Below are 9,668 nucleotides of genomic sequence, written 5' to 3' on the forward strand. Positions count from 1 at the left end.
CTACAATCCCATTTGAAAAAGCCGAAAGCTACAAGCCCAAGGGCCTCAACAGGGAATGTAGCCCATTGTTTAGTATTTCCTGTTTGGAAGTCATGCAGTTTTTCATGTCTGTCAATTAATCGGAGGTTGTAATGTAGAATATGAATTGGGTAACCCAATTTGATCATCCTTACCAAATTGGTTACAACAATGTGTTTAATGTTTTATTGGTTGTGGTATGGTTAAACTTTTATGTATAAAAACGGCAAATTATATTTTGTATGTGTATATTATGTGTTGCATGTTGTAAGTAGTAAACCAAATAAACAAGAATAACTCTCTAATCCTGGTTTCCGTTGTCTCAGGTTGTTTTTCAGGAATTCTGAGGATAGATACATTCCTTAAAGAGTATATGTTTATTAATTGGTTAAGTTGTCCTGGAGCCGTCTACACCATTGTTATCAGCTCATCTACCACTACCCCACCATGGCGATTATAACGAGTAATAATAGAAAAGAGAAAATTTACTTCCAAGGATTTATGTATAGAAAGAAGATAGTAAGATTACATGGAGATGTGTTAAGGAACCTCTTGTTTGTAAAGGTACCATAACCACCAGCATTGATATAACTTATCCTGCACCAGCTAATGACCACAATCACGCTCCTGTTTATGCAGCTATAGCAGCCATGCATCAACAAAATGAAAAGAAAAGCAGCAGAGACAAAACATAAACTTAGCCAGATTTACAGCAATAACCTGGTAGAACTACCAGCTGAAGCAAAGGCATCACTCCCAAGTGAGAACATCATAAAGAGAACGTTGCATAACCTAAGATAAAAAACTATCCACCAGTACCTGAAAGACTTGAGGAACTGCAGCTTACTGGAGAGTGGACAAAAACTGCCTCTCTGGAGCCCAGGTCATTTGTGTTCTAACACTTAGACAATGGACCAGGTACTGCCAACCCTATTTATTGCCTTAGGTTCTGATGAGCCTTTGCAGTTACTTGCTTCTGCTTATACATGGCTGATGGATGGCAACTATACAATGGCCTCACCAGGATTTCTACAGCTTTATGTAATATGCTACCCAATTGGTAGCACTGCAGTTTCTACTGTTTTTGTATGTCTCGAAAATAAAACACTAGATTCATATGTAACACTACTATGAGCCATCATGGATCGCTGCCGTGAGATTGAACTCTACCCAGACCCAACAGTTATAATTGTTGACTTTGAACAGTAAATCCTCCTAGCTATCAATAATGTTTTTTTGGACCGTAATCGCATGGAAGGATTTTTCTACCATTCTAACATCTCACTCTGAGTAGTTGGAGAAAAATAGCCTACAGGATCCTTGACGACCTTACCAACCATTACAAAGAGAGTAAGGAATTTCATCAATTCTGTGGACAGATTGACTATCGGGCATTTTTACGTTTTGCAGATGTTCCTACATTATTGGAATTACTCAAGTCTAGTGCTTGATGAGACACCCCCACTGATTGAGTAATTCAATTAAACGTATGTATCTCGTATGTTCAGAGAAGACGGGCTATTCGGTGTATTCTAGTAAGATTTCCTCCGGAACTTTGGGACGTACATCAGCCTGCACTGAACGACTGTCCCAAGACTGGCAACTTACGTGAAGTATGGAACAAAAAAATTGACTATCTTGTTGATTAGCAGCACCCATCTAAATGGAAACTTAAAAGAACAATGTAGAAAGGAGAGGCTTTTGTGAGTATAATGATAGAAAGGGACTCCGTTGGTGATCCACCCAGAAAGAAAACAAAGTTTATTCTGATCTACAATAAAAATGAAAAGTTTATGGAAAGACTACATTGAAGAAAGGAAAACTTCTTGAGAGAAGTGTTACGTGGACTTGGTCATTACATAAGATCATAGTTTAAAAATTCTGCTTTTAAAGGTTGATATTAAATTCTGTTCACGTTTAACAAGTCTACATTTTGTATTTTCATACATTATAAAAAAATCTAATAAAATAACATGTTTTTTCCAAACCGAATTTTTCCTTTGTGCCATCTTTTCTTGCCTTACTTCCTCTTCCATTTTTACCTCTGCCATTATTCCCTAAATTAGTATACTGTATCGTAGTATGTAAAATTCGTTTTTATATCTTAAGTTATGGGAATAGTTAATGAAAATGTTCAAAAGCCTGAATGACATTACAAGTATTATAATCATGTTACGCTAAATACAAATCAGACCATAAACATTGGATTTAAACTAGAAACTAAATAATTACCTATTCAGGCTATAATAGATATGGCCAAGGGCTTTCTCATGACTGTATAAAGTTGCAAGTCGTAAGACAAATGCAGGTTTGCAATCACGGGGGCAATTCCAAATCCTGTTAGCCATTCTTGACTGTTATGGGTTTCAGAGCAGATGGAAGAAGGTGAATGGGTGTCTGGTGGATGGGCGGGGCAAAATTTTGTCCAAAGGTGTTTACATTGCTTACGTAATGAATGTTTTCGACTCTTGGCTCGTTATCACTGGCCATGGCGTCGGCTAGATCATTTTTACTCTATAAAAATTAAAACCATCGGGTTTAGGTTATTGATAATGCTGACAAAATTTGTGTGGTTGTAAAATATACATATGTCAACTTTCAGCTACATCCGATGCTTTGATAAGGAGCAAAGTCCAAAAAACCGTGTTACAGAGGCCCTGAATCTCATAGTAGAGTAGCTAATGTATTAAGCTCGTTTTATTGTGTTTGTTGATATTGTTGTTGCCCTTGATTAAATTGCCACAAGCCTTTGCTCCTTGAACATCACAGAGGAGATTCATTTATTTTCAGTGTGTATCGTAATTGTTTTTTTTGTGTGTGTGTGTTAGCATCCAAGAAGGGTAATTGCCAAGATTGCTCACTACATTCAACTGCTCTAAAACTCGTTAGTTGACCAATGAGGAATTTAGTTTTTTTTATTTAATTCTATATTGAAGTAATTTTCTCGATGGGAATGAAGCAGATTAGTAGGCTACTCTGTTTATTGCATAATCTTTTTAGGAAATTAAAAACCTAAATGATCTTTAGAAATTACTGACTTGAGTTTGTGAAAAATTAGCCTATCTCGATGTAACTATTCAGTGAAAGTTTTTATTTTACAAATTGATTCACTTATTTGATAGATAAGGTGATATAATACTTGTGTTTATTTATCGGCTTACATTTGTATTAATTTCTAGACAATCAAAGGCGTTCATTATTGGTCATTTTTTACTACGATATTGTGATTTATTCCAACATCTCAACCAAGTCATGAAATATCTTTTTATATATTTCTACGTTTCTTATTCAGGCGGGAAAAAGTGCTAAAAAATATTTTGTAAATGGATAATTTGCGACATTGGCATCCAATCTTTTTTTTTTTTTTTAACAAGGCTAAACTAAAACATTTTTCGAATAAGTAAATGTGCAATATTTCTCCAAGTGCCTTTTTGTAAGAGGTTAATATTATTATATTGTCGTTGTGTACAATATACAGCAAAACTCATATTACCTGAACTCTGTGATTTCCATTCGAAAGTCACTAACTGGCAACTGTTACATTCCTTTAATTTCAAATGAGACTAGGTTCCCTGGACGAAGTATTTTGAAACTTCGCTTTAATAAAAGATACAGTTCATAAGTATGGTTTTAGAGAATTGATGTTATGTTTTTTTTTATCAAAATATCAGCTAGATCATTATGGAAAAAATGGATGTGGACATCCGTGAATATTTTAACTACTATTTGTAGAATGCATATGAAGCTTCAGGTTTTCATTTCCTCTTTCAACTTAAAACGACCATTCCTAGTCTTTTAAGTCCAGTTTTAAACTTTATATCTTTTATTGGTTAAATAAAGATAGATCTGGATGACTTCATGGGCTGAGGTCAACCATTTTTCAGTTCAATATACGAACTCTCGACCTATTTGCTTTTCACCGGTTGTCGGCCAATAGATTATATTGTATAGATTAGAAACTTTGGCTTTTAAGATGAAAAGATGAAGCAAAGCTTGAGAGAACAGAGATGAGAATGCTAATGTGGATTATGAGAAAATGCTGAAATAAGAAGAATAGCTGGTGTACTAAAGATTACAGAGATGATGAGTGTCACAACTGAGATAGGGTGGGCACGTGTTAGGGATGGATGGTGGGGAGGGCTTGGGAGGAACCTGTCAGGGGAAGAGATCAAGAGGGAGAGGCAGAGTAGTAGATGGCGAGAAAAGGTGAAAGATGATATGGAGAGAAGAGGCTTGGTGGAAGAGGATGCCTTTAATACTCGTAGAAAGCATTGAGGAGGGCGCATCAGGCAACCGACGTCTTAATGTATGAATAACGGAGGGAAAGTGAAGAGAATATATTGCGTTTAAATGCATAGAAGACCGATGTGTGAAAATAATAAAATGTAGGTATTATGTTTTCTCCATTCCCTATTTTTATCAACACAAACAGAGAGAGAGAGAGAGAGAGAGAGAGAGAGAGAGAGAGAGAGAGAGAGAGAGAGAGCGGGGGGGGAGAGAAATGTTGAAGTGAATAGATGTGGGCCAGTAACTAATTTCCCAAGGGTTCCCCTCTGGAGAGTAGATTGGAACCTCCGATTTTTTAGAGGAATGTGGTGGGATCTTACGAAAATATGTTTTTATTTTCCAATTTGGTTTCCTTTTCAGTTTCGCCTGTGTGAAAAGGGGTATTTCATCGTGTGGTAAGATCATTACAATATGTATTAGGCTGTATATGTGTGTACCTGGATATCGGTATTAGCGCGCAAGTGTGTTCGTATGAAAATACGTCCACTTCTACATTTTTTCCTGCTAGATAATATTTGTCTGACACCAAAAATAAAAGTACAATTTCTATGGCCGTTCTATTTTTCTGCTGGGGAGGCCCTTTCGTGTTTCAGTGGCATTTTTTTCCTCCTGTGTAGTGTTTTATGACAATGGTTTGATAATGTTTTGTCGAACAGGAAATGCTCGGTGAAATTCATTGGGGCATTTCTTTCTTGATATTGGGTAACACATAAAATGTTAACCACTTTGCCCTCAAGGTAAATGATGAATGCCCCTTGTTAAAAGATGTAATTCTACAGTAAAGATTCTTTAAATGTTAACGATACGTACAATGTTGATGAGCTCTCTTATAGAATATCTAAATGAGAGTCCACATGCCATTTCTCTGCTTTCATTCCAAAAGAAAATTATCTCTCTCTCTCTCTCTCTCTCTCTCTCTCTCTCTCTCTCTCTCTCTCTCTCTCTCTCTCTCAAGTAATGAAGCAGTATGAGTGGGAAAAGCGTATTCATGAATAGTTTCACTATTAATAGAATATTTCAAGAGAACAAATAGTGGCATTGACATCGTCGTAACATGGATGATGATGCGTTCCTAGTGACGGACATAAATCCCAGATGATAACTGAAAAGGTAAGATATAGAGATTGCTAAATCTTGTCTATCGCTTTTAGGTGGGAAGTTAATCTTGTACTGTTTGTAGATAAGTATTTTCATCAGTACACTAACGACAGGTTAATGTTGGCTTAGTTTTCCTATGCGTACAACATTGCTCTGTCTTATTCAGGATGCATAGTCTTTCTAATTCCCCCTCCTCCTCGGTAGGATCAAAGGAACTTCGTTACCTTACCTCGATTCTAGATGTGTCTCTCCACCGCAATGGGGATTTTAGTGCGATTTCTACCAGTAATACCTTTTGCTGTTTCCAAGCACGTAAGGAGAGTGAGATTTACCTCTCGGCCGGACTTGTAATATTTGGAGGGCCATCTCCTCTTATATCCTTTATTACATGGAAACTGACATTCCATTCCTGCTTCTGTGCCCCTTGAATTAATCTCTTAAGAGATAAGTCTGGCGCCTCCTTCATTGTCAAGCAAGCTCTCTCTTCTTGCCCTTCACTTTCCCTGGAAGCCACGGCTCCTGGAGTAGCAAGGCACATTGGGTTATCCGTTTCATAAGCCTTTTTCACGAAAAGAAAATTCAGAGAGACGTGTTTTCTGCCATAATTTGTTCTTTGGTTTATAATAACTTGAAAGTTGAAACTTTACTTTTCAAATATATAAAATATCCTGAACAGCTCTTGTTTTAGATAACATTATGATGTGAAGTTAACTAATTAGGGTAGTTTTCTATCCGAAAAGTTACATATGACAGCAGATCTGATTATATGGAATCAGACTCCTAATTATCTGACTCATAGATAATAAGAATTCAATATTAATGTCTTGAAAAACAGAATAATTGTAATAACTAACTTTTTTTTTCTTTACGGAATCCATTGGAAAACAAAATTGAATTTAATAATGATAAAAAAAGCACCTTCAATATCTTTCCTAAAGTAAAGAAAGAAAAATTAAGGTCCTCAAGCAATGCCTAGCAAAGGTCCACAATTTACAATGTAATAAATAGCTATGATTGTCCAGCATAACTGTCTTTGATCATTCATAAGTATTGTCTATCCATTGTGTTATTTTAGTTTATCGGTTCGACGAAAACTTTCGAATGTTTGTTTCTCTCTCTTTAGTGACCTTGTATAAATTGAAAGGAATTTTGATATTTTAGTTTTTGTATTACTTTTGTAGAAAGAAATGTATGGCTATAAATGTTTTTTTGGCGATGTTCATAAGGTTTATATACTCACTCTGTGTTATCGTTTGGTTATGAAAATTTTCTTTGCGTAATGCCGTTCACGGGAAAAAATAAAATGCTTTCAATGTTAGTCGTTATCGTAAATTATTAATGTAATTAAATTAAAATTATGTTTTCTCCTTCGGTCGTTTTCTTTAGGAAGATATTAAGAATTGTCTTATGAATACATTTTTATTTTCTTTACAAGGAGAGACAAGGGAGTATATATGAAAGTATAATATTTTACTTTTGGAGTTTGGAATCTTAATTCTAGTTTATACTTCTGTAATTCCACGAAAACATGTAATCAAGGAATTGGTGCAAAATTATATAGCCAAAATCAATATGATTTTAGTTTATTGTAGGGAAGATTTTTTTCTTAATTCTTCATGTACCCTTTCTTAGCAGAGAAGGTGATACAGATAAAGATATGATAGAGTAATTTGTAAGAATTTTCATTTCATAATTTGTAAAGAAATTTGGCTCTGATTCAGTTATTTGCTAGTGGTACGTTTACTCACAATGGCTTTCCAGATGAACTAAAGAAACTTTCTCAACCATTGTAATTTCTAGGTTTTTTTAATTTTTTATATAAATTTTTCTATATCATAAACCAATCTATTAAATTAAAAGAAACTTGGCTCTACAAATACTTTGAATTGAATATTTCGAATATTTAATGTTCAGTCATTATTCCAAGGGTGGCTATAGTACATTAGACCGTCAAGCAGGTAGAATTCTATGATAAAGATTTGAAAAACAAAAAGTCTTAGAGTGAGGAAGGTATGGAAAAAGAAAATAGATATTATCAGTATCACTACCATATGTAAAGAGACAGGCAGACTATAACTGTATATGCGAGACATTGCTGCCTTTATAACCTATCGTGAAATGAGTGAATCCCCAATACAAACTTCCATTGGCATTGCAATCATGGCTTTCATTCAGATGTGCTCATGTGTCCAAACAAAAGAGCCTTTAATGTTCAGAACAAACAGGATGTGTTTTAGCATCAGTTTGGACATAACACCGCGGACGCTTTTGCGAAGTTTTGTGATCTTGAATTGGAGTCCAGCATTAAGACAAACGACACAGATTTAGGGACATCTGGTAATGCTACTTGTTTGACTGGATTTCCCTTGTTTTCCATTTTGGCGGGATTCATTCCTTTTCTCTCGGATATATGTATATATATATATATATATATATATATATATATATATATATATATATACACACACACACACACACACACACACACTCACGCATACAATATATAGTGTTTATATATTTATATGGATATATATATATATATATATATATATATATATATATACAGTATATATATACTGTATATATATGTATATATATATATATGTATATATATATATATATATATATATATATATATATATACACATACAATATATGGTGTGTGTATATATGTACATGTATATATATATATATATATATGTGTGTGTGTGTGTGTGTGTGTGTATATGTGTGTGTGTGTTATATGTGTGTGTGCGTGCGTGTGTGATTTATTGACTTGATTATTTCTTACAAGGACAGATTGGTACAGTATATGAACTTATGTTCACTGACATTCTTTCATTAGGGCCATTCCGTATTAAAGTTGAATGATCTGTTGGTATCCAATCTTTTATTATTATTATTATTATTATTATTATTATTATTATTATTATTACTGGCCAAGCTACACCCTAGTTGGAAAAGCAAGATGCTTTAAGCCTAAGGGCTCCAATAGGGAAAAATAGCCCAGTGAGGAAAGGAAATAAGGAAATAAATAAATGATGAGAACAAATTAACAATAAATCATTCTAAAATCAGTAACAACGTCAAAACAGATATTTCATATATAAACTATAAAAAGACTCATGTCAGCCTGTTCAACAAAAACATTTGCCGCAACTTTGAACTTTTGAAGTTCTACTGATTCAACCACCCGATTAGGAAGATCATTCCACAACTTGGTCACAGCTGGAATAAAACTTCTAAAATACTGTGCAGTATTGAGCCCCATGATGGAGAAGGCCTGGCTATTAGAATTAACTGCCTGCCTAGTATTACGAACAGGATAGAATTGTCCAGGAAGATCTGAATGTAAAGGATGGTCAGAGAAATGAAAAATCTTATGCAACATGCATAATGAACTAATTGAACTACGGTGCCAAAGATTAATATCTAGATCAGGAATAAGAAATTTAATAGACCGTAAGTTTCTGTCCAACAAATTAAGAAGAGAATCAGCACCTGAAAACCAGACAGAAGAACAATACTCAAAACAAGGTAGAATGAAAGAATTAAAACACTTCTTCAGAATAGATTGATCACCGAAAATCTTGAAAGACTTTCTCAATAAGCCATTTTTTTGTGCAATGGAAGAAGACACAGACCTAATGTGTTTCTCAAAAGTAAATTTGCTGTCGAGAATCACACCTAAAATTTTAAAAGAGCCATACAAAGTTATTATTATTATTATTATTATTATTATTATTATTATTATTATTATTATTATTATCATATTATTATTATTATTATTATCATATTATTATTATTATTATTAAATGCTAAGTTAAAGAAACATTATTGATACTGAGATCCGGATGTTGAGGAGCCACTGTTCTTGACCTACTTATGATCATACTTTGAGTTATGTTAGGATTCAACTTCATACCCCATAATTTGCACCATGCACTAATTTTAGCTAGATCTCTATTAAGGGATTCAGTAACCCCAGATCTACATTCAGGGGATGGAATTGATGCAAAGAGAGTAGCATCATCTGCATACGCAACAAGCTTATTTTCTAGGTCAAACCACATGTCATATGTATATAGTATGAAATGTAATGGGCCAAGAACACTGCCCTGTGGACCACTAGACATCACATTCCTATACTCACTATGGTGCCCATCAACAACTCTTTGAGATCTATTACTTAAAAAATCAATACTACTCTGTATAGTATTCCTGTTTTAATAAACCCAAACATAATGCTCATTCAGGATTCTGTT

This window comes from Palaemon carinicauda, chromosome 3 (assembly GCF_036898095.1).
Source record: "Palaemon carinicauda isolate YSFRI2023 chromosome 3, ASM3689809v2, whole genome shotgun sequence".
NCBI classification, from domain to species: Eukaryota; Metazoa; Arthropoda; class Malacostraca; order Decapoda; family Palaemonidae; genus Palaemon; species Palaemon carinicauda.